The sequence below is a fragment of the Halichoeres trimaculatus genome, unplaced genomic scaffold (genome assembly GCF_033239565.1).
Source record: "Halichoeres trimaculatus isolate MK-OKI-2021-1 unplaced genomic scaffold, fHalTri1.1 fHalTri1_scaffold_11, whole genome shotgun sequence".
NCBI lineage: Eukaryota > Metazoa > Chordata > Actinopteri > Labriformes > Labridae > Halichoeres > Halichoeres trimaculatus.
This window is the reverse complement of record NW_027437189.1, coordinates 23,196,613-23,224,060: the sequence shown is the minus strand read 5'-3', so window position 1 is coordinate 23,224,060 and position 27,448 is coordinate 23,196,613. Positions and strand designations below refer to the sequence as shown.

Here is a 27,448-nt window from a genome sequence, read left to right as displayed (position 1 = left end):
CCATTACACTTTAAATGCAGCACAATGTGCACTCAGCATGTTGACGCTCCAAAACAGAAACATGAAGTGGACTGTGTGGGACTTCTTCAAAGTTTCTGAAGAAGACAGTTGTTCAGGCAAGTTCCATAAGGAGGAAAATACTTCAAACCAAATCAGTAGGGATGCACGATATTATCAGCACATTATCGGTAACGGCCAATATTGGCTTGAAAATAAAATACTGGATATCAGCAAACACAAAATTCTGCCACTATAATAAACGGATAAAATAATGGGCTGAAGCTCTATGTATTTTTTGCACTTTTTGTGATTTTGTTTGCACAGTTCAGATTGAATAGTCATAGGCACATTCACTATTTACCAAAGTAAGCAATTTCATTCAATTTGGGTTTAACTGCTGTACAGTCGCACTTCTCACATGTTACCTGTAAACAGAGGTTTTGTTTATTGACTGTCAATTATGAAATTAGCCAAATTTCCTCGGGTTGTGGGTATTGTGATTTTTACAGGAAGAGCATTATCCAGCTTTCAAGTATGATTTACCTTTAGGATATTTTTTTGTTTGAAAGCAATCGTCATAAATGAATATACAGTTTCAAGAATATATTATTCTTATTTTGCACAAGAAATTAGTATTGCACAACAAACATGATTAGAGTATGCACTAAAACACAATATGCTACTTCCAATACATAAGATAATCCCTGTAATTGTGTGCACAGAAAAAATATTGGTGTTGATACAGATACCAGCTAAATGAGTTGTTAAATATCAGCATATCGGATATTGGCAAAAAATCTGATATCCTGCATTCCTACTAACCAGTCACCTAAAACTTAACTGTTGCTTTAGGTGACAATGTCAGTATCAATACAGAAGCCCAGGTATCAGTATTCACAGTGAAGCTTACAAAGTTGGGTCAGTAAATCCAGGAGTTGAGGGGTTTGGGGATGAACATGTATTCATGTGTTTTTTTACGTGTACTTCTTTGTTCAGAGACTCAAAAAAGAGCATTGTTAACATAAATTTACAAACTGTATAGTAACACAGCACTGAGTGTATGATACTGAGTCCAGAAAAATAGGAGACAAAGATGTGGGACTGGTGGCCCAAAAATGCTGTAGATGTTAAATGTTTCGCCCTGAACTGCTTCTTCAGTAATGTAAGATGCAACAAAGATTAATTTTGCTATTTGAAATGGTCCCTGTGAGCCGCCTCCTACTAGCTTTCTTCATTTATGCACCCTCTGAAAAATGAAAACATAAAGCAAGTGTACCAAATGAAAATCACTCACAAAATACTTTTAAATGCCACTTCTTGTTTGATTTCAGAAACACACCACCATGACTGCAGGACCTTCAGTGCCACACTCTTTGGTGCTGGAACCAGTATGATCATAAAAGTCAGGACTAGTTTGGGCAGCTGCACTTTAAAATGTTGTGGCTCTGTTTACACAATCTGAGCAACTGCAAGCTGGGATGCTGTGTAAAATGCAAATAGGGGCAAGTGCAACAACTGAAACACTGCAGCCTGTAATGCTGGCCAAAGTGCTGCTTTTGCTTCCTCAGCCAATCATACCTTAACTGGTCCAGGTGACCAGAAAACGCTATGGTTGTCACATGACAGAGGCAGATTATCCCAATTTTGGGACAGTTTGCCTGTTTGTTGCTGCTAAATGTTGCGATAGATTGTCATCCGGTGACAAACTTGATGAATTGATCTCCATTGTTCATACGCACTCTGTAGCTTTACTTAGGAGTGAAGGAGTGTGACTTTGTCAGGGCTCAATAGATCACAGAAAAAAAAGAATTGACACATTTTTACCAATGCAAAGATGAATTTGGTTTTTATTTGAGGCTTTTAGTAGCAACAATCCGACGGCTTACCATATTTTGGGAACAAACAGTAGTTTGAAATAGAGACAAAAACAAATGCCTTGTGATCAGTGAATGTATGATTGAATAACCACTCTTAGATTTACTCAGGTTTGAAATTTGCTAGCTTTGTTTAACTACAGAGAAAGCTTGAAGGTAGAGTCTGCAGGACTTTCCTAAAAATTAAAATGTAAACTTTTACAGAGATAATCCCACTCAGTTCTGGGCCTCTACATGTGTGTCTGTGTCTGCCTCAAACCCTAACCTCAGCCTGAATCTTGATGTTTTGGTTGTATTGGGACAGGAGAAAGCAGTTGATTGGCAGGAGAAGCTGTCCCTAGCAGCTACAACAGTGGTCGTAGCACAGAGCAAAAACACAAGCAAAGAAAAACCAAACAGATAAAGCTTTTTCCCAACAAAGGTGAAGCTTGGCTCAACTTTCATCTGCTTTCAGTAACTTAGTGAGCAGCACTTGCTGGGCTAGTAAATGTGTTCATGTAGTAACGGTAGAAGGCTGTGGGTGTGAGCTGCTGCTGGCACTGAGCCAAGGAAGAGGAGCCCAGTTTGAATTTGTGTTTATGAACAAGTAATGCAAATTCGTGCAGACTCTACCTTTGAGTGTACATATGGGTATAAGCACAGGACAAAACCTATTTTTCCCTGATTTTCAGCACAGCTATCGCTAGGTATAGTCTTATGTTAAAAAGACCTCGCTCACTGTTTTGTGAGAGATGTATAAAAAATAGTGTCTTCAAAGTCAAAAATGCATCACCAAATTTACCAGACACAGGATCAGTCATTGTATTATAAAGGCTGCATAAGCATCAGGCTGCAGTGGTTTTTGTCTCTGCCTCACATTAAAGGTCTTGGATCAAATCTCCAGCTAAGCAGCCTTCCTGTCTGGAGTTGTACTCCTTAAGCATGAGTGGATTCTGCCTGAGTCCTCCGAAGGCTGCAGCCTTCGGACGACCCACCCTTCGGAGCCTGAGTAGACCGCAAAGGCCTAACTGAATTGAGACGATCTAGTCTGAGGAGCATTTCCTGTTTATCACTCTTGACGTCACACAGCGCCATCCTCACCTGTCAGGCTTACATTACTTTTCAAACACACATAAACCAAAACCTCACATTTAAAACATGTTGTTTTTTACTATTACTTTTTTTTAAACTTTGTTTTATAATCATTATTATCATTATTATCTTTATTGATAGAGTATAGAGCCACCATTAAGCATTTTACATTTTCAACATTTGAACAAGGAGGGTAAGATTGAAAAAAGTATTAAATACAAGCCGCTGAAATGATTAAATGTATTTTTTGAATTCCTGTAAACAAATGATAAATTTAAAAACAGCAACACATTTTTTTTCCCAGAGAATTTACAGTTTTGAAATTTTTTTTAAATAATGAGAGAAGAAACTGATGAAAGATGAAAAGAAGAACTGTTTTTCCTCAGTATATTACTTAAAAAGAGCCCAAACAACACATTTTTACACAGTAAAAAAAAATCTTATTTAATGTTTTAGAAATACAATCACAAAGTTATTGCCAGAAATCCCTCACATCTTGATAAAACAGGAGTCTTCCTGGAGTTCAGCCATGTCCATCATCTTCAGCGTCCACACGCAAAGCATCTTGGGATATGTGAGGCTATGAAGGATTCACCAAATCGGTCCTTCGTGGCGCCTGAGCAGGAGGCTGGATTCGTGGGCCGCATTTGGAGGAGCCTTTGAAATGGGACAGCCTTCGACACACGGCTGTGATGTAATCAGTCTTCAAATTCAGCCTTTGTTAGCTGCAGCCCCTGGATTGGGACACAGCCTATATGTTACCCCTGTGATAGGCTGGAGACCTGTCTGTGGTGTGCCCAATTCTTGCCAAAGAAAACCCCCTGCAACCCCAAACGGGATGAATTGTAAAGATAATGGATGCACAAATGGAATACTCTTGATTGCTACATCTGAAATAGAGTATCAGCGTGCCAACATGCTTGCAATGATGATACCAGCATACACATCTGGACAGTTAATTCTTATTCATGTCATTGTTTTGGATCAGCTATTCAATAACTGATATTTAGCACAACTGAAAAATCAGTGGGGCTAATGAAGAGGCCATGAAAAATCAAGGGGAGGGGTTCAGACAAACCAAAACACTGGCCTGACACAGACACTTAAAGAAGAGTCAACTATGAGCATAGTCCTGCTTCAGATTTCTGCCAGTGAAAAGGACACTTGGCCTGGCTGTCCTTTCTTATTGTGTTAGCTTATGGTGGATTTATGTCAGGTCTGTCTTTGACCATGTCCACACACAGACGGGTATCTGTGAAACCACATATATTTTTATATGCTTAGGCCTGTCATCCACACAAAACCACAGTGTTACGTCACTAAAAACAATGTTTTCTGAAAACTGGAGCCAAAGTGAAGATTTTGGGAAAACTATGGTTTCACGTACACACAAGTAAACAGAGTTTGTGGTTCCCACACAAACCCCAGTTGAATGACGGGGGTTCATTCTGTTTCTTTAAATTTGCATATTATGAATTCATATTTATACATGGTGCATGGTACACGATGAATCATGGCTCTACAGGTGCACCCTAAATTTCGTTGTATCTATACCTATTATACAATAAAGGCTATTCCATTCTAATGGCTGGCACGGGTTTCCCGTCTGGAAAGCACTGCCACATATGGGTTGGGCATGCTTCCAGCTGGTTACGTGTGGACTGAAAACCAATTTGGGGGGAGGGTATTCAGTTTCAAAAATACCCAGTTACGTGAGAACAAGGCCTTGTTAATACAGCAAAGAGCAGGCTCTGAGACCTGCTCTTTACTGTACAGTGTTTGAGATGGCAGCTGTTATAAACTACATATAATAATAATTAAGCGAAAATTGATTTACTGTTTTATTTCATGTTGAGCTAGAGGTAAAACCAGTACATTACACAAGCCAGTATTATTCTGTCTATGAGGATCATAACTGAAACAGTTATGCAGCTGTTATTATCTTTTAGATAACTGTTTAACTATTAGACCAACATCCCTTCACTCACGGCTCTAATTTAGAGTCCAGGTTAAATTTATCGGTTAAACTGTTTGCAGGAGTTATTATAGGACAATATTTGTGTGACAATAAAAGCTGTCGTAAATTTGGGAGGGTCACAGGATGTGTCTGCATTAAAAGATGATTGAAAGTAAATAATCGTCAGAACAATGGTTCAGACAGACAGTCCAAATGTGAGTCTGAGTTTTAATAGGGTTGCTCCTTCAAGTTGTGATTGGCTGCTGGCCCAGTATTACAAAATACAAAAACAAACATTTCTCTTGACATGACAGTGAGTGTATTTTCTAAACATTACACTCTCCTGTAATCTTATCTCTTTAACATCTTCAATCTTGTGGCGACTTTGATGCTGTACCTGCTACTGTGCAGTAATACCTAATGTTTCTGATTTAAAATTAGTTCAAAAGCTGCAAACTGTTTACAACCATAATAAGTAAAATTTTTATTAAACAGTGATATTTTAAATGATTACTTAGGCTTTACAAAGTGTAATCAAAGAAAGGTTCATTTAAGGAGTGTTAGGAGTGACACATTAAGTGATGGATTTCTATAACTCTCCCACTATTATTTGTGACTTGTAGTGCATCTAGTTATTTTTTAAGTTCAATAACGCTGTAAGTGAAGTTTTAAAAGGCTCATCACTTATTACTTTATATCAAAGGTTGACAGCTACCATCATCCAGCTTGGTAGGCAATACCATGTACACCAGGGGTGGCCAACCAGTCAGAGACCAAGACCCACAAAAATTACCGTGGTACTACAAAAAGCCACATCACACACAAGGTTTGACAAACACACTTCGTCTTACACATAAGCGAAACGACATAAAATGAAAATCAAAACATTTCATGTTTTCAAAACAAGATTTGTTGTGTTTGTAAGTTGGTTTAAATTTGTACTTTGAGCCATGTCAAAGAAAAAATTCTGTTTTTACTGTAGAAGAGACAAAGTTCTATTTATCTATCTATCTAGATATATAGCTATGAGAGTAAAAGTGATTGAGAGGAGCACATGTAGACATGTAAAAGAGAAACTGAAACTTAAGCACTAGTCTCTTGACCCAAGTATTCATCAATACTAATCCCAACATTAACATCAATATATGATGTTTATTTTATGTGTGTGTGTGTGTGTGTGTGTGTATATATATATATATATATATATAATACAATGAATAAACTGAAGAGCCACACATCAAGACGCAAAGGGCCACATGTGGTTCATGATCCGCATGTTGGCCACCCAAGCTGTACACCATCACCGTAGCATTGTGGGAAAGAAAATTAAGTTAAATTAACAAAATACTGTTGAGATGGCACAGTACATTAGTGCTCAAATAACTAAGTTTTTTTTATAATGTATTAACTCATTACTTACATAACTCTACATTAACTTATTTAATTGAGTACTTAATGCACTTTTAATTTAAAGAAAAAAAGTTTGACCTATAAAGAAAACAAATGGTTTAAAATGGTTATTACTTTCCTTGTCATATCTCAGGCTGTGATGATGAAGGGTTAAGAATTCTTAAAACGTGTCACCGAAGCCGCAACTACTCAAACTTCTCTACACATTCCATGCACTAAAACACATTGAACAGGACTGCATGACTCATCGCAGTATCTTGCGTTTTTCTACCTGACCTGTCAGAGTATATCATTAATCAGTATTTTTGCGCTGCCATATCCCACACTGTAAACTGGTCAGTTTATAACCAAGAAACGAGCTCAGGCTAGGAGAAATAAAGACAGGTGGAAGAGCCAAAAACTGCAGTTCTTCAAAAGTCTGCTTGAGGCTGGCTACAAAGACTGGATGCTGCACACACACCAAGCCAAAAATGTAGACTTTTACGGCATTAATAAACATATTTACAGCCTGGTTAAAAAAAAAAAAATGGGTCTATCAGCACACTGTACAGGGTCAATCTTTTTAATAAGTCAGCAGTTAAGAAGATATCATGATTGCACATTTGCCCAAACAGAGACACAGTTCAGCTGACTGACAGACAAGAAACCCTGCTGCTGTTGGTGAAAAGTCTTACCTCGCGCCACAGTTTTTACTTTATGCTGTTGTTTACTTCTGTTAATCCGTCTGTCACAGCTTGAAGGTTTGTGACTTTAACTCTTCCTGACTCTATCCTGGGATTTATTCTTTTCTTAATTTTTTTTTCACTTAAAAAAAGAAGGTAGTAAATTGTATCCAATTCTCACTCATAATGCAAAAATAAAGTCAACTAATTCAAGCTGTGTTTAATGCATTTTTCTTGTTGGAAATGACTTTCTTCACTGTCATAACATTTGTATTTCCTGAACTAAGGTTATCTTGAAAGAAGTGTGGACTATCACAGGGATTTTCTTCACTGATCCCGGTTTCACTGTCATTTTTAGCCAAACTAATTTATCTTTTTAAAAATGAACAGAGGCACACAACAGCTATGAAGAAGAAAATTTGAAGCCTTGGATGAAATATGCAGAGGAAGAGACATTTTCATTGTTTGAAGTGGGGTTGTATGAGTTACACGTCAAGAGTAATTGTTTTAGCCACAATAGACGCCAGTCAGCTAAACTACCTCAACGAGAAACTGCTGGGAGGGACAGTATGTACGCTAGGCAACAGTCTTCTGCAAAGGGGATGCAACTCATTTTTAAGCACTTTTTCAAAGCACGTTTTGAATTTTTCAGCACTTTTCCATCAGACAGCCAGTCTGTTATTCAACTATTTGCAGAGGCAACACACGAGTGCTCCTCGCCTGTATCGGTTTTATGATGTATGTGACACTGAAGTGTTGTGAATTATAACATTTCTCAAAAGTCACTCCCAAAAAGTTCCCAAGGGGCCAAGCTGACCAGTGTCCGTTGATGATGGTACAATTATTAGTAACGTGTAACTCACACAACCCCACTTCAAAAAAGCTGAAATATCCCTGTAATGTATAGATGCACAAAAACACACTGTTACAGGCTGTGCCTCAGAGACAAAACCCCAAACACATGCCTGCATCAGCAAACCATCAAATGAGTCAGGTGGTGCTCTTCTATCAGAGGCGTCTATCCAATCAAGCACGACAACATTAGAAGAACCAATCAAGATATGACAGGTTCTCTCAACAGTGGGGATCACATAGAAGCCGGCACATACGCACAACAGCTATAAATATTCTGATGAAGACTCGACCAGGCTGCAGTAAGAAGCATAAATCATTAAGATTGATTGTCATGGTCTGATTAGTTTACAGCATAAATAAACGGACATACAGAGATAAATATGGAGGGGAAAAGGCTAAAAATAAACTGAATTATTAAAATTCCTTTTTTCATCCTGAAATGCATTGTGCTAATTATCTTGACTTGTGTTTTTACAAACTTTATTTTGATTTTGAGAAGTGGAAGACTTTCAGTGGTGGACAATTCTCAAAATTAAGAAAAAAAAAAGATGAAGTTCATTTACCAAAGTTTCTCTCAGGTATAATAACTTATAACTGTCTGAACTTAATTTATCACACAGCCTGAGGCTGCATCTTAAGGCTGGATAAAACACATACTTAATTTCTAAAGAATATTCATTTCAGTGTTGATTAATTTGTTAAACAGCCTCTGAAAGGAATCCAGCTCTATTCATCTCTGCGTCCTGACACTCAGGCTGGTCTTGAGGGTCTTAAAATAATGGCAGTTGCACAGATGTGAGAGCAGCCTGAGGAGCTGCTGGGTCTCAACAACCCTGCCCTGCAATTCAAGCACAGGCAGTGGAGCTGGTGAATGTATCTCTGGGCTGATTCTTAGGTAGTTACTCAAACCATGAGTGGTCGAGACAAAAATGTTAAACATGACATGTTCTTGTTTTATGTTTAAAGGTGTATCCTCCTTGTCTGACGTGGCCTTCATTGTAAATGTTCAGTGTAAAGTAAGTTTCCACAGACAAGCAAGGAAACTGATTTCTCCTAAAGCTAGAGTAGGTTATCTATTGCAGAAACATTTTAGTTGTACCCATTAACACACCTTTTAACCCCCTGTTGCTAGTCGTGTCTACAATAATCTAAAACAGTTAATAAACTCTAGTACCTGGCAGCAGCTTAGCGGTGATAAGTTTATCCACTTATTTCCTACCAACCAAATTAAGTTGAACATCGTGTCTGGCGATTAGGGATGGGTACCTTTCACATTTGAAACCTTACGGTACCAATGCATGTTTTTGTGTTTATGTGGTAAAAAATATAAATTTGTGTAATCATAAAAGCTCGTAGTTTTTCAATTAAACATATTTATTCTTCAATTCATTTAGGTACCTAAACATGGTGCCTTTTGATTTTACGTGAATCGGTACCCAGTACTTTTGACTGGATTTGGTCGGTACCCATAAAAGTACCTAATTCGGTACCCATCCCTACTGACGATCAAATTGTTACTTGCATGTATTCTATTTGTGCACTTCTGCAAAGTAATCAGAATATTTGAGCTGTATCGACAACAATGGCAGAACAAGCGCAAGCAAAGTTTTTGGCTCCACTTCCAACCGCAACTTCTGACACAGAACAAGAAAAGGAAGACAGTAAACTGCAAAAAAGAAAACTTAAAACTGTTGACCTGAAAATGTTTTCGGAAACAAAAAATGTTCTACTGTGTTGAAAACTACATCAAAATAGTGATAATCTAAACTACCTGTATAAAGTTTGTTGTGTAGAGTTGGTCTTAGTTCATAAGTTACATTGGCAGAACTTCAAATGGTTTGAGGCTATAACTGAATTCTTTGAGTATGCTTCAGCAAAGAACAGGTCTCCACCTCAAATCTTCAGGGGTTTTCATCTACATTTTCATATTCCCACATGTGCCACCATCTCTCCCATTCTTATGAATAAAGTGAATGAGAATAAAATGAATTTACCACAAGGGTGAGTATTTTTATTTGTCAAAAAACTCTCACTTGGTTGGTTGATCACGACTTCATTGGTTTGTGGATTGATGGGGCAGCTTGGGCTCTGTGGTAGAATCATTGTCTCCCAATGACTCTTCCACTGTAGAGTTGTTGGACAGTCAGGGTTTGAATCCTGCTACTGCAGTCACGCGACAAAACTGATCAGTGGCTGGGTGGGACTGAGAATAAAATGTGTAAATCGATGGTCCCTACCTTAACAGTCTGTGCCATCAGGGTGAAAGAGACCAAAACTTAAAAGTAAATTTCTGAACAAAAAAAATCACAAGTTCTTACATTTACTTTTCTAAATTCTTAATACGTAGAACTCAAAACTTTAAGCTATATCACATATGAATAATAAGTTATCTCAACAAAACTTGTTAGTTGGTTCATATGCAAGATTTTTAGCTGGCCTCAAAACTCAAAACTCCAGTGCAGACAGTTGCCTTGAAACTTTAAGGTTGCATAACTTTTTTTTTTTTACAGTGTAGTAGACAAGTCGATGACTAATAGACATTGAATAAAGTAACAGGACTAATAGATTAAATTGGGTTAGATTAAACATTGGGGCTGCCTTTCAGCAGTGGCAACAGCTGAGGGAGGCAAATGGACAGGACAGTGACGTCTAGGTTACTGTTTTTCAGTTGGACTGGTATCAATCTTGTTTTTGTGTTTCTGTGTGTTTGTGTGAATTTGAATTTTTAAACCCTTAGCGAAGTTAGTATGCTAGCTTAAGAGCTATGCAAACTAACAATAGCATGTTTTTATGTTTTATTTGGTAAAATAAGGAGCTTTATCACCTAATAATGAGACCTGGGTTCTTTGGATATTAATCTTATGAATGTCACGCAGTCTTCTGTCTTTGCCAGCTGTCATCATGTTAACCTTAAGAAGAGGTCTAGGACAAGGGAAGAGGCTTCTTTCAGGTGAATCATTTTCAGCAAAAAAAAGTTGAAGCAAATTTGCTTGAAAAAAGTCTGAAAAATGTTGCATTAAATTCTTCATTCTGGGGGTTGGCCAGTGTGCAGGAATCTTTTCTTCAATCAGGTGTAGGTGTTCAAAACTGTGCTCACTTTAGCTGTATTTCAAAATGTCCTACTCAAACTTTAAAAGTTTAGTCAAAAGTAACAATATCCTGCAAAGAGAAAAATAATAATCCTTTCTGGAGGACTCTGTGTCTCTAATCTGAATAAATAAATGGTTTTCAGACCAATTGAATAATCTTCGAATTAATCAACTTGTTTGTGTTCAGTTGGTGGCTTGGCAACTAGCAGGATGATTAAAGACGGTGAATGATAATGTGAATAAGATTCTTGGATCTTGAACACATTAGTTTTTACACAGATAGTTTGAGACTGATTTAAGCACTCACTCTTTTAAACAAGAGAGGGATGGGCACTAAAACTTCACTTTTTCACAATTCAATGTTTTGCCACATTTTGAATGTATATTTTTGCATGTTTTAAATGGCTACTAAAGAGCAGGGTATCAATTCTGCAGTATTTGAGGTCAAAACAAAGAAAGAGCTGTACCTGGAAAAATCCCTTTGCAGAATGTTTGACTGACACATAAATGGAATGTAACATGGAGTTTGTGTTTTAGTGTGTGTTCCCATTTTAAATTAGGCGAAACAATAACTATTTTACAAAGCTTAGGCTCCATTTTTTGGGCTATGTTACGAGTATTTATAGATATTTCATGAGCAATTTCTTTTCACAGTTTTTTCATCACATCGTAACTCAAAAATAAAGGTCTTCTTTACTAGACCTTTTACAATCAATAAACTGTTTTTTTAATCTTGTTTAACAGTCACTTACTGTCAGTTTTTGTACAAAGAACAAGTATAAAGACCATAAATTAAGAGATGAAATTTACTCCAAATGCTTGTTTAACTTTCGGTGGGAGGTTGTCTATTTATGATTGGATTTGGCACAGGTCCTCAAAGTCGTCTACAAGTGCAGAAGCTGTGACTGAGAATCACTTTCTGCGGTGCATCACCCTTAACTGCCACTACTGTTCCTCTGGAGTTTTAACCACAAACGGTCATTTGACAAGCCCTGTGTTCCCTTAATCTAAGCACTTTTCCCTTGACTTCACTGCGTTTACCATGTCTGCATGAGCACACACCCATGTCTGGAGACATGAAGTGAATAATTACACAAGTGTATGCACATACCATTGTCATAAAACCCTTGAAAAAAGGCAAAGGGGATTATTTTTAATCAGGCCACAAAATACTTTGCTTTGTAGCAGAGAAAGGTGGGGTAAAGTGTGGCTTTGAGGACGTATTTGGTCATGTGGGTGGAGTTGGAACTGCATAACAGCAAAGAAACCATCTCCAAATGGAGGATATATGTCACAGTACAACATGGCTCCACCAAGAGCCTCTCTGCCCTTTTCAACGACTTTTCCATATTAATTATTCAGAATAGTTTCCGGACTCTTTTTTGACACCTGCAAAGGAGTTCAGCTCCCCTTTCCATTACAGCAGAGATGGATTTATGTAATTAAGCCTCATGTGTTTCCACTTACAAAGGCTGATGTCACTCTTTTTTACTATTTCTTCCAGCTCTGTCTCCACTAGGACGACTCACTGTTTCAAAGCGAAAGAGAAATCTTAGGGTAGCCCGACACAAAAAACTCAGAGAACTCTGTTACTACTCCTTGCAAAAGATTAATTCGCAAAACATAATATATGCCATGAGCACCAGAATAATAGCTGTTGTAATACATATGAGCAAATCAATTTGAAACTGCTTTTTTTATATAAACATGAGTCATTCAGTAAGTTCAGGTGGATTTAAATCCTAAGAATATGTGCACTCTTCTCTCTGCCAATGGTTGTGTTTAGATTGTATTAAAAATGTTGCCAGCCCTGATCATTTTTCCTCATGCTTACCTTTGCTTTGGTACAAACATCTGGGCATTTACAACACAGCCAAGATATGGCTTCTGGCTGAGAATTCACATACTTTGAGCTATACCTCTTGGGGCAAAGCAGGAGTTTGTTCAAATGGACTCGTTTTCCTGCTGCAATTTGAGGTGAATTCTGGCATAAGACAACATTTACCCAGTTTGAACTTTACTGGCTAAAATAATAACAATTCATTTAAGGTTTAAACTTTTTTTTTCACCATCAAAACATAAGCGAAGTATGCAGTAACTGATGGGATCTAAAATCAAAGCCCTTTGATGCTGCCTGAACAACATTACCACACACTCTCCTGGCAAAAGAAGCTTTTCAAAAACATGTTTGGTACCATTTGTGAGTATGGGTTTTATTGTGTCCTGATCCTGTATTTCAACCCCCTGAAAAATAAATGTGAAACACTGCAGAGAACTTTGCTTTAACAACAGAGAAGACATTATAAATGTAACAAAGATGTAGTTCACTCTGTTTGTCCGGTGAGAATAAACCTGCTCTTAATGGAATGAAAAGTCAAACACAGCCTCACTGCACTTTTTCCCCATTGTGGTGTCATTTGCTGTGCCATCCCCCCTCACAAGCATATAATAAAACAATAAATATGTTTATAGCAAGACATAATATTTGGCTATAAATATGTCCCAGTCAACAAAAAACAAACGCACATGTCAATTTAGTGCCACATGCAACTGATTATGAACCCTTTTCTGTGTGTTTTAACAAGAATGTTCAGAAGGCAAGAAGAGATAAAGAGGGAGACACGACAGTTAATCTTTTGGTATATTTTTCTTTGCAATATTTCACCAGAACATGATGCACAAAAAAAGATATCAAGTTAACAAAAAGATGGAAAACATTAAAGCCCTTAATTCTATGTTACACTTTTATAAAGCAGCTTTTATGCAGCAAACCATAGCAGTACTGATAAACTGTTGCATATGCTGTTTCAGATTTACACCGACATCAGTCATGTACTACTGGTGCTAAAAGAGAACACTTTGTTCTGCTGTGGGATCACTTAGTACTGGCAGGGAGACGGCTGTGGTTATTAGATGAAGCCAAACATTTCAGGGCATGCACTAGAAAGAAATAAGGGCTTAGCACCCTATCTCTATATAACACTTACTCGTCCAGCACTGTCAATCCTATGTGCAACAATTTACCAGTCAGACATTAATGATATTACAAACTCAAGTTTCAGACTTCTTCTGTGGAGGCTGATTGAGTTGTCCTTGGTCTTAAGAAACAAAAGATTTAAGGGTGAGCAATAAATCAATGCAGACCGTGTCTCCCCTGGGCTATTCAGCCACTTGGGGTGTAAAACGCTCAAAGGCAATGAGCACTTGAAAGTCTGGAGCTGCGGACAGATTCTGCCCAGCAATTATCCTGTCTGCGTGCCTCCCTAACACTGCATACCAGATATGTTTGGGCCTCTTCAGCAACAGTCCCAGTTATGGAGACACAGATGCTAATGACACCATATTTTCAGAGCAGCAGAGACAGAAGGCCTCTGGCCATCACTTCTAAAACACATGCCACACAGCCTGCACCACCCACAACACACAGACCTGTTATTGATGACCATTGACAGCTCTCCTCTTCACTCAACTCAGGGTGGCCGCCATAGGCAACAAAGCAGTAAATACAACTTGTCTAGGTAACGTAACTTACTCATAACTGCTTTCAGTTACGTCCACATGTCTGGTTTGAGAGACAGACATGTTTTTAACAAATTGACACATTTTTTCTATTCCTCTGGTAGAGTTGTGCTGTCTAAGACTTTGTGTTTCTTTTTTGGGCTGCTGCCCAGTGGGGAGCAGACTGACAAGCACCTGTCACATGGATTGATGTGTCCAGCTGGTGAGCAAGAGGTGGGCTGAGAGACACAGGAGCAGGAGCAGTGCACATTAAATCTGATGGTTAAGATGAGAGGGGTGTGGTTGAGGCCTGAGCAGAAGGTTTGAAGGTGATAAGGGAGATGAGGTAAGATTGAGGGCTGGGGGAGAGGGAGGGAAGGAATATTGAGGGAGAGGGTTACAGGAAGTGACTATACCTTGGATATCTTCAAGGTGACTCAGTATGACAGAACATTCCCAAAGGTTTACTACTGCAGCGAGGGATAGACAGAGAGAGAGAATTTCAAGGTGCAAAAGCTCTTTGCAGATGTCCAAATACGCAGTAAATCACTCTGAGGACCTGAGGGTGCTCAAATGCTTTTTGACTGAATCTGTCTCCCAGCCCAGAGGCTCCAGAATGACTAAAACATTAACAGGAGACTTCAGGGAGGCAGCAGCAGCAGCTCACCCATCCCCCACCAGCGCTGCACAATCCCAGGACTGTGCAAACATAAGGCCTAACCAAGATGGCCACCATTCAGATGTTGTCCAAACGCATGTTTTGTTTGAAACCAAGAGAACTTTTTGACTGGAAGATAGGCTTGGACACAAACTATCTATTTAGCCGTGTGTCCCCATTCCCAGGGGTCATAAAGCTGCCCTTGGCATTTGAGGAGAGGTCTGTGTGTCGAGTTACAGGTGTTCTTTTTAACACGGTTGCTTGAGAAAAAAAAAGGTTTATGACTTTTCTTCTACGGCGGGCTGAGGAAACAGAAGTGACATTGGGCTTAAAAACAAGTTTAAACCTAGGATGTAATCACCTTTATAGCACAATAACAAATAGACCAACACAGCGTGCTATGCAACCCTTACATCTGCAAACAACATACTTTTCTGCAAACATCCGCTGAGTTAAAGAGGAAAACATTTATTCAAACTGACAGCCAAAGTGCTGGAAAGGAGGAAATAAATGACTTGTGAATGAAAACAAACAGCTATATATAATTTTATTCTGGTCTATTATACACAGATAAAGAAGTATTACAAAGAATAAAAACATTAATAATAAAAAAAAATGGAAAAGGCTCTCAAAACTTCATAATCACTAGCTGGAATCATAACTTGACTTTACTTTCCTTGGTTTAGAACAAAGGTAAAAAAAAACAAAACCATTTGGTGAATGTTCAGCGAGACGTTTAGTGCAGCACCATTATTCAGATGTGCAATAACATTAATGTATCTATTTCTTATTGCTCATAAACGGGCTGAGTAGTGAAATGAGTAGTAGTGAAATGAATGAAATTCTTTCAACAGTTTTATGGTACAAAATTACAACTCCACATTTTGAATTCACTGAATTGTAACTGGCAAGCTTACTTTGGAGAGTGAATAAATGTTCTTTTTATGTTGGCTGTTTAAACTTTTTGAACGTTTTAACATTAACGCGTTATAGCCTTACATCGCTCTTCTCCAGACATTTTCCTACAGATAAGATTATCTTCACTCCATCCCTCATTTGCCTCCTCTGACCTCCAAATTGAAAGTGACTGACTGACATGATTTAATGCTAATGAAGAGAACATTAATAGAGGATATAAAGCACTCAGTGCTTATAATTACAGCAGAGCTCAACAAAACTATATGCATGACTCAAAATGATTTAAATATATTTGGTACTGCTGATCCAGGCGATAAGTCATTACATTGCAGAGATATACTTGATTTGCAACTTGCTTTAAATGTATTCTGATAGAAAGACAGAAGCAGCAGTATTGCCTCAAAGGGAGCCCTGAGTGAGAAAGGAGGTGTATCTCTCTGCTGCTGTGATGTGTGTGCTCTACTGCCCCCTGGCAGATGCAGCTGTTATGACACTACGATTTTTTAAGAAGGAACACTACTACCTGCAACAGAACTACCTCCAAAAAACAGCCAAGTGTCACCAAAATGAATGTTTCTCCTCTCTTTTACGCCACTAACATTGTTGGAAGGAATGAAATAAATGCAGAGCCCATGTGAATCACTATAAGGTTCAAATATTCATGAAAATCTCTGATATAGTTTGTACCATTATGGTATTTCAAGATTTGCAAAAATACAAACAAGTCAGAGACCACGCCTCAGTCACCTTGAAAAAAAGGCATTTTAAAAAGTAACAAAAGCCTCACACCACAGTGATTTATTTCCTGGTTTCTGTGTTGTGCAATAAACTGTTAAGGCTACACAGTGCTGTCCAGCTGAGATCTGAGCCTTCACTTTTAATTTTGATTTCTGGCAGTGTCTTAAAGCCAAAAGTTTTAACCAGCCTTTGGATAGGGAGCAAGTTACAAAGATTAAATGGAAAACTGTTTCGATCTCAGCCAGAAACCAGTGTGTATGAGCTGTGCAAGGAAAATACATGCTCAAGACTTGGGTCTTTTAGCAGCAACCCTGACATCAAAAGATGCCAAAATGTTCTATTTGATATGTAAAAATATGCCAATAAATGAATTAAAAATGATATAAAAATGGTGCAGGAATGTTAGGAGACATGTGATGGAATACATGAAAAGTAAAACAGTGAATGTGGGAGGAGAAAACGTCTCAAAAAGTCTGCCTGGCAGGTTTTTTTAAAGATAGTAGGGGGATGGAAAAGTTAAACACAGTTGGACAGTATATCTTTGTGACAGACCATTTTACATAAAGCCTGCCTGCTCACTGGTACACTAGCTGTAATGCAGTAAGGTTAGGTGTGTTGTTAAACCACCCTCTGTCACAAACACATGCTGTGTGACTGAACTGCAGAGTAGCCCACCAAAATACTGATACTGCATTACAGTACCACAGTCCAGCTATGGGTGGCAGCAAAGCCCCTGACACAAAACTTTGCTAACCGTGATCCATGCCAGGGAGCTTTTTTAGTATCTGGGCATAAACCCACCAGGACCACATAGAACTACTTGGTAGATGACAAGAAAGTTTGCTGAGTGGGGTTGGAGTGATGGCAGTTCTACATGAATTTTATAAGTCCATAAACTCATCAGAACAAGAAGTGTTATCTCTGTGTGGTCAATCAATACTCTGCTCTATCCTTGTCACCATTTTAAGTGAGAAATACAGCGTGGCCACTCATCACTCCTTAAGGACAGCTCTGTGCTCAGTAACACCTTCCCCTGATGAATGGACACAGGGCAGGGGATACTGGAGGGGCCACTGCAGATGAACATGCATCACTGCATCTATTTCGCAGTGCTTAAAGTCTGCTCAGTGCGGGATGACATCACTCAACCATGATCACTAGAGCACAACCAGAGCCTGTAAGGCTATTCAAATTAATTAACAAATGACCTTAGATTACAGGGGGAGTCACAGATCAGACAATGAAGGCATTTATCAACTCAATAGGCGAGAGTGCTCTCACATGATGCCACTATATCTCCTCTCTGTGCTGCAAGCCAACTCTTCCTTACACAGGCTCCAATAAGACTCGCACTGTATTATACATAGGTTAATATAAAAACAGCTACGGGCAAAAGTATAATTTAATTCCATCTTAAAACAGTTTCAGTGAAGAGCTTTCCTATATCAAAACTGCCGTTGGATATAAAGCACTACTGGTTGTTTTTCTATTTGGAGAGAAAAGTTCCCCAATAAAGAAGCAACCAGCAATCGTGTGACAGCGCTGTCTGATAAAGTGTGAAATAAGCTGCAGCCCAGATGGTATTCTCTTTTATTTCAAGAACAGACTGTATCTGAACCATCTCAGAGAGACAAGTCAATCTCAAGGCTCGCTAATACAGTCCCATGGACAGGGGGATAAATCCCTGGTAGGCAACAAAAAGCAGATCAATAAAGAAAGCATGTAAACAAACCACAGTGGAAATGAAGCTGAGATAGATGGAGAGAGGGGTGGTGAGGGTGACCAGCAGCGCCAGGAGTAAAGCGCACGGTCAGGGACTGAGAGGAGAATAAAGGGCAGGGAGCCAGGGTGAGGAGCAGAGGGAGTGCAAATGAGGAGAGGGAGATGCACAGCCATGAAGGAGAGAAGGGATCAGGGAAGGAAGGAGAGCGTACGTGAGGGAGATGGGGGAAGCGAGAAAATGAGAGAGAGGGAGAAAAACGGTAGTGTAGAAGTGATTTATGCTCGTTGTATAATTTTCTACAACGCTGCTCCCCCCTCTCTCTTCCCCTACGGCTCCCCGTTCCTCCTCAATATCCAACCCTCCCACCAGGGTGTGCTCCTCCTCGCTGTCACACCAAAGAACAGTCCCTGGCCACACCAACCAGTGATTAAGATTCTGCCGCGATGCGACTGCACCACTTCGCAAATGGAAGACTGGACATAATTTCCCTAAAATGCTGTTTTTTATCACCTATTTCCCCTTCATCAGCTTGCCGCACACGATTGATAGCTGATGGCACCTCTGACAACTTAACGTTTTTATGGCTAGATTTATGGGCTATCTGCTCCTCTCCTTTTACAGCTCAAACTCTGTAAAAATGCTTATTTCTCAGATAAGGAGAGGGAGGGTGTGTGTCTATGTGTATGGAATGGTATCACACCCAGCTAAATGTATGTATGAGAGAGAAGGGCCCACCACACTGCATTGCAGTCCAGATCAGTCCTCGGCTTACACGGCTTTATGGCAACTCTGAGACTGAAATTACCTCTGCAAAGCACTATGGATTAAATATTACTTCTGACTTCCTAGATAGCAGACCAATCCCATTCTAATTATCTCCATAGAAGCAAACATTGCCAGCAAAATTCTGTCTAAGAAATAATAAAGATCTAAACACAAAATGCCATTGCTCCCTTAATATTTGTCCTAATGTCTCTCCAAGATATCAGCCAGTTAAAGTGTTGTTGCTTTACTATTTATAAATGTGCTAAAAGGTATAATACAGTGAGACAATATCATAACAATAACGTCATAAAAAACATCAAGTTTATGTTCCACATTTCACAGTAAAGAAATTTTGACATATTAGCATGAATGTGTATGAAGAGTAACTCTGAGGAAAAAGTTGGTTAACAAAACATTATCACAGACAAGTTAAACTAATTGCACCTGTACACCTGAAAACAACTAAGATGTGTATTTGTGTTTCAGTGTGTGTCTCCGCTCATGTGAATCCAAGTCGAGGTTTTCTTGCTGGGCCACGCATGGACTTACTGGGCTGCAGTGGAATTGTAGCCACTGCAGCTTGCCCTCCCTCACTGCTCAGATTTACAGCCAACACAGGCTCCCAGTTAGCCTTCTCCTCTCCACCACTGATGAGCCTGGCAGATCCCAGACAGACGCCCCGAGGGACTGGAGTGTGACAGGGAAAAGGGGGAAGGGAGCAAAGAGAAGGAGGGAGGGAGCAATGTGAAGTGTAAGGAGGAGAAAGACGAAGAAGAGAGGGAGAGAAAGAACCAGTCTGATGAGATCAGTGATTCATAGACACCCAGGAGGACACACCCTGGAATGGGGTAATACCACACATGTTTTAACTGGGCTGGCCCATAATTCATTAGAGTTACCAAGGCTACCTTAGGAGAGAGGCCCCAGAAATCATCTCTGCATGTTGTTAGATGCAGCCCATATAGGAGATGGGGGGATTAATATTCAAGGCCATAGTGGTCCTTCCTTTAGTGGAGAAGACCAATCTGTTGAGTGGAGAAACCCAGTTCATTTAATGTCTGCATATTTTCACATCAGGTCATGGGTTGATCTTGATTTCCACACCCTCTTTTGTTTGGCCTTGCAATGTGTCGGCATCTAAAGGTATCAGGACATGAAACCAGAATAAGTGTAGCTCTGTGGCTTCAATACAGCCATCTTCCCATCGAAGTAAACCTAAACGGGTGCTCATCTCTTCCAAATAAACCCATAATACTAATACATTTGTGCTGTATACACCAGTAGTAAAGGAACTTCTTAAAAGCCCCACCCTTAGAGAAACAGGCTGATTTTTCCTTCAGCAGCAGGAATAATTACAGTGTTTGTTAATAAAGATCGTCTTGTCACCATGTCTGTCTCTTTACAAATGAAGCTTGTCAGAACTACACAAAATAAGCAGATTCACTCTGAAATTATAACACGTTTTTGCTTATTATATATGGAACAGATAAGTCCACCAAAGTGCTTACAATTATTAGGGATGCACTGATCCAACTTTTGTGGTTCCGATACCGGTACAGATACCTGGGCTTTGTTATCGACTGACACTGATCCGATACCAGTGTTAAATAATGACCTACATACCCTACTGTGGGATAAGACTGGTAATGTTTTGGGTAAAAGGTAAAAAATGAGTACATGGAATAACTTAAGATAATATCCATTACCTCCGCCAAGGAGGTTATGTTTTTGGGAGAGTTTGTCTGTCTGTGAACAACATAACTCAAAAAGTAACAAATGGATCTTGATTTAATTGTAAGGAAATGTTTGAAATGGGATAAGGAAGAAGTGATTAAATTTTGGAGGTGATCTGGATCACAGTCTGGATACAGGACTTTTTTAAAGGATTCTTAATCATTGTGAGATAGGGCCGTTTTTACCATATACGTATATAACTCAACGATAAATGGTCGGATTGCTTTGCAAAACTATATAAGACAATGTCACCATAATTTTTGACAGACGTAAAAGTACAATCCAGTTCATGTCAATATTCAGGATACTAAGATCCGGAGTGTGAAATATGTACTAGGTTACATAATTTTCAACACTGTCAGGTAACAAATTATTGTACAAACCTGCAACTAAAACCAAATTGTAGCAGACAGTCTGCTGAAAGGGAGTATAACATTAAAGTAGGACTTAAGTGTTGTGTGACAATCATAATAGGCTTGGCGGAGCTCTGCTTTTCAGTGTTTGTTAATATATTGTCATGATGTCTCTCTTTACAAATGAAGATTGTCAGAACTGCACAAAATAAGCAGATACATTGAAATGTTAACATTTTTGCTTGCTATGAATGGAACAGACAAGTCCAAAAATGTGCTTACAGTTATTTATGTCCCAAAAAGTCAAACTTGTAATTTTTGTCTCTTTGTAAGATGTTTCTTTGTTTTGTTTCATTGATCGTGTTTCTTTTGCTGTACTCAGTTCACTCTCAAAACAAGCATCTTGATCTAAATTATTTAACGTGTTGAGCTCAAAGCTCAATAAATATCACAGAAAAGTAGGCTTTATCAGTCAAACTCTGAAGGTCCTGACTTAAATCTATGTCGTTTACTTTACCACAACACTCAGAGGAAGAAATTTCCCATGAGGTCAAAGAGCCTTCCTCTGGGCCCTGTCCAGAGATCTTAATTGTTCTGGTTATCCTCTTTAATTACTGGTGCTTTCTTGGATTTTATGGCCGCACAATGAGCAGGTATGGTTTGGTAGTGGCTTTGGAAAGCAGGAGTACTTCACTTTGTTGTAATTAAATTTGAAACATTTCTACATCATGCTTTGATTGGCTGAGCCAGATTTCTATGTCTCAAAGGCAAAGTATGATTATGTACTAGAGAGCAGAGGCTGATGACAGGGAATAAGGCCATTTCAAACTTACTCAGCATCAAAAAGGTCCTGTATGGTTATTTAGCGCTGAGGATTATCATCACCTCGTTTCCTAACACAGCACCGGCCTGCTGACATCATACTGTGAAACCCTGGACATGTGTGGGGTATTTGAACAAGTACAGGACTACCAGGTAACATTATGACCTCAGTGTTGTAAAAACCTCTTAATCATCTGAATATAATTTAATAGCAGCCTATTAATCACATAATGCAAAACACAGCCTCTCCTAAAAGGCCACAAACTTGGTTATCTATTGAAAAATGGTCTCTTTCTGATTAAGCAATCACATAGCAAGCATAGGCTGCCCAGTTTTCATAAATCATTTCAAACATACATGGCATTTGATTAGAGCCCATTAGCAATGAGCAACAGTGTGTGTACAATGTGCGTGTGAGGAGGCATGTGTTGTGCATCTCATCTCACATTTTCCATGGTCTACTATGTAGGATGTTCCTCATTAGTGTGAATATTAATGCGACCAGAAAGAGGGGAAGAGAGGAAGAAAAATGTAAAAGGAATTTGGACGAGCTTTTTAAAGGGGCCATTTCATCAGAATCGTTATTTTTTTGCGGTTCTCTGAAGGCTCGTAACTGGCGGTCTATGAAGAGAGACATGCCGCAGTGGGGCTTAATTTAAAACCAGAAAGGTCACTGCGCTAAGAAAGGTCTCCAGCTCAGCCAAAAATATAAAATGAGGAGGAGAAAGAGAAAGCAGTGGGGGAGGAGGAGTGGGCCAAGAAAGAGAGCAGAATGAAAGGAGATCAGAGGATGCCGATTGGGAAGGGGGGACCCAAGCGGGAGGAAACACGTTCAAGTAATTTGGAAAGACAGTGTTATGAAGGCAGGGCAAAAATGGAAAGAGGAAAACTGAGAGAGCGTAATGAATTGAGCTGCAATTGAACTGGAACAGGCTTAGCATCAAAACAGATGCAAGAGGTTTTTTGTTTACTTTAATGGGGGGGTTTGCAAGTAATTTGTTATAATGGTCGACAATTTCAGGGAAAAACACTGCATACGTGCACAATGAAGGATTGCCAATCTGTCCAACAATCTGTGTTGGCAGAAATGCAACCCTCCCCAAGCCTTTGCTGAATTATGCTCCCTGTGCTTGGTGCGGGACCAGCGCTAATGGTCAGATGGGAAATTAGCTTTGCCATATGCAAGTCAGCACTGAAAAGGTACAACTTTGAAAAACAACATTCCTCTCCGGATCAGTCTGCCCATACATGATGATGACACTTGATTTGGTCGAGATGTGCATGTCCTGAGATGGACTTGGCCTTGTCAACAACAGTAAACCATTCAGCAATGAAGCCACCCTCCCCACAACTCTACCTTACATTCCACAAACTAACATCCCTGTTTTCAATCACTTGTTTATCTATCGTCCTGCTTTAATTGTCCACTGGGTTTTTGTCCACACCATATTACATAAAAGCACACAGGAGCCTCATGGCGGCAGCAGCAGCATGACAGCCTCTGATGTAAAGCCTCACGCTTTGCACAGATAAGACGGGCTCGATTTTAATGTTGCTAGCACACCGAGACGCACCAGGCTCACTTGTAAAACAGAATGCCCCCTTCGCTTGTAAACGCAGCAGCCCAAGAGGAGGGAAGGGATGGGGGTTGGGTCGAAAAAGGTGGGGCTGAATTAAAAGGAGGGGAGGAATTCCACTTGTCCAACTCCTGCAATCCATCCAACGGATCAATTTCTCCTCTCAAATTCCCAATCCATTCCCAATCTCTTTTAAAAACTAATACCCAATTCCAATCACAACTGCAGTAAAGCATATCTTGTAAAGGTCATGGTGTGACCTCGGAGTTCTCTAAATTGGATGCTGGTTGGCCCACTTTCATTTGAAATACTGCACAGCCTGAAATAAAAACTGTCCTGTGCACAATCACACCACCACTGGGACCTGCAACCAGCCCATCAGTAGGTGTTCATTTTGCTGTGAAATATCACAGCATGGATAGTTAACAAGATGTTGGTCGTCTGTGCTGAGGGGAAACAGGTAACAGAACTCAAACCTAAACTAGAGCACAGGGGGCAAGGAACGATTTTGGTAAAGGTGTTGTGTGTGCGGAGGTGCTTGCCATAGGCAGCGAGCAGGCATATAGTGGAGCATCTCTCTTGCAGCCAGCCAAGGGAACTGATCAGATGGACGATCAAACACTAATCATTCCCTCACGGCCCATACCGAGTAAAGCTGTCATTAATTTTGCGGAATTACATCAAATCTGAGACATTCTTTATGTGGCCCACGGCCTGCAGACAGTTATACGACAGGGACTGCTGCGCTAAGCAGATGGGGCAGCTTGGCCGTGCATACTAAATACCACCGTCCCCCATTTCTCCACCCTCCCAACACTCTGCCCTCCTTCCAGGCACTCTCCTGCTCCCTTTTTCTTTGTTTTCTACCCTCTTAATTTCATTTCTGGGCTGTATTGTCAGACACTGCTCACTGATTACATCACTCACCCCCGTGCGATAGATGTTATTAAACCTTTAAAAGAAATCCTCATGCTGCTCTAATCAATACAACAACCTTGAGTGAATGAATAGCAGACTTGTGCTCGAAAGAGATCTATTCACACACACACACAAGACCCATCATGAATTAATTAAGTATGATGAGAGAATAAATTGTTTACAAACATAAAAAATTTTATGTTTGGATCTTGGATGTTGACAACCCTAACAGTTTTCTTGCCTATACACAACAGAAGGTCATAATCCCATTTGAGGTTTCCTTGGCAACTGATTACTGCTGAAGGCAAGTTACAATTTATGACTAGTGACACATACCTGCCATTCCCTTTGAATGAGACATGTGGTAAGCTATATTCAGACAGACCACCTCAGGTAATAAAACTGCAGTACCACTCAGGGTTTTGCCATTTTCTTATATTGAGAGGAATTCTAAGCCAGGCTGCTAGACATCAGCAGATGACAGGGATTAAATTTGTGCAGAACACTTCTACAAGAGATAAATAAACAACATGCCAGAGATTTTGAGCCAGAAAAGTTACTTTTATTCTGCCTTAAAAGGCTTGATAATACATACTCTAAAAGGGAAAAAAAAGGATTAATTCATGTGGTGGGTTTGTCCATGTGTGTTCCTGCATGTCTCATGGTTGGGGGGTCGGGGGAGGTGGGGGTTATGACAGACAGAGCAGAGCCATAACAGCTGGCAGCCAGGTCAAGATCAAGCAGTTTCATGGACAATCCACTTCAGTCTAGTCTCTATTAGGGTGAAGGCTCACATTCCTGCTGCACAGCCATCTTTTAACTTCACACAACAGTGACGCTTCAAAGTCAAGGCTATCTGAGGTCTGCCATAGTGCTCTCACAAATGACAGCACAACAACAGCTCAGCAATTACCAAACAGGTTCAAAGCAAGAAGGACAAAGTGAGTTGTATAGATGTGAATCTGCATCGTAGTACCAGTCGTACTAAATAATGAAATGAATAACAACAACAAAGCAGAATAGAGATGCACATTTGTAATAAAATAAAACTGCAGTTCAAACAAATTAACTTCAAGAACTTTTTTGCCTTTCTGGCTCAAAACTTAATAAACACCGGCTGCAGAACAAGCTAGTTATTGCTAAATCTGATTATCCAAGAACACAGAGAGCCACTGCTTCCAGCTTCACGTTGCCCACACAGGCACAGCACACAATTAATCCACTTAAACACAATTTATTGGGTTTCAACATCGACTGTCCGTCGGTATAAAATTACATGAAGCGTCCTTATAGTGTCTTCAACAGACTAAATTAGCCAAACTGGACTTACTAATTGAGGAGGAGTAAAGCACTGTGTGACTGGACTGACTCCTCAATGAGCCGAGATAAATAAGCAGGAGATAGGAGGAACATCAATAACCATAATAATATAGAATGAGCATTACTTAAACTGCGTGTGCTGAGGCATAAGGACTTTAAATCTTAGACACTACTTCACCATCCTCTCTCTTTTGAGTTCCTTTGCTGCAATACATTGACCTGAAAAATACATTGTTTAGTTATCGAAAATCATCTGTCTAATTCTGACTTAAAGTGTATGGATTGAATGAAATTAAAGATAAACTACTTAGATGTGACTGTAATTACAAATGTCACAACAAGGGATCTTTATCCTGGAAAGTGAAAAATTTCCAAATTCCAAATTTCCCCAGCTCATCTGCACTAAAAGAGGTCACATGTTTCTAAATCAGAGGCACAAGTTTGGACCGTACATTTCATGCTAATGTGTTGCTTGTGTACCAATCTTTATAAATACAAAGCTGGGTAATATCTTTATCAACTGCTGCAACTTTATCATACCCTTCTTTCTTTTCATCTGGTATCTTTCCGACATTAATAAAGACAGTGTGCACCAAGACAGTTTCACGCTGCAGCACGACAATCTCAGGGGGCTACAAGCACTATTTGTTAGAGAGGGTTTAGGGATTTGGTCTGCATCAGATAACCTGGGAGTAAAGCACTGGGTTTTCAAGATGGTATACTGCCACCTGCTGTCCCTCACTTAAACATCCTCATGCTGTTTCATTTGTGCCCCCTGATGTTAAAAAGTAGGCATACCTAAAACCACTCAGGCATACTTGAAAAAGTAAGCCTACCTGATTAAGAGTAAAAAGATTAAACAAATAAATGAAACAACAGCAGGCTTTCCCTCATTCATAATACACATAAAGGCTGAAGGATTCAAGTTAGGTAAGATACTGTTTGTGATTTGAAGTGAGTGTATTTCTGAATTTGTAATTCCTTCAAATGCCACGTAAGGCATTTCTTCATTACATTTCAAACCAATGTTTTTAACTACTGGTACTTTATGAGGTTTAAGTGAGTTGAACTGAGATAAAAAGACCTACCTTTACCAGCTGCAGCATTAATGCAGCAGCTGGTAAATACAGCACACATTATTCTGGAATATGCGCCCTTGGTCTAGGAAGCCAGTTAGAAAATTCAGCATCCAGAGAATATCTTGATGCAAACACTGAAACTCACTCAGCTGAACTAAAGTATCGGTATGTGTACACTTTGGTTTGTAAGCATGTTTCAAGCATTAACAGTTTTACATTTATTGCTGCATCTCAATCAACAAAATTGAAAAACAAAAAATCTGCCGAGTACTCAAACTAATCAGCATGAATTCATACAAGGAACTATAAAACTATATTGATTATAATCAATATAGCCTAGATAGATGTACATGTTGCATAAAATCTGGGATTTGGTGACTAGCTGCCTTTCACAGAGTTCACAGTGTACATAATGTACCTTTGGGAT

The 27,448-nt window shown here is 39.4% G+C and overlaps 1 protein-coding gene across 3 annotated transcripts in view; it reads right to left on the bottom strand.

Moving 5' to 3' along the window:
• hoxc10a (homeobox C10a) overlaps positions 1-27,448 on the bottom strand; it is a 126,960-nt gene that overhangs the window by 96,047 nt on the left and 3,465 nt on the right. The gene's annotated exons all lie outside the window — the stretch shown is intronic.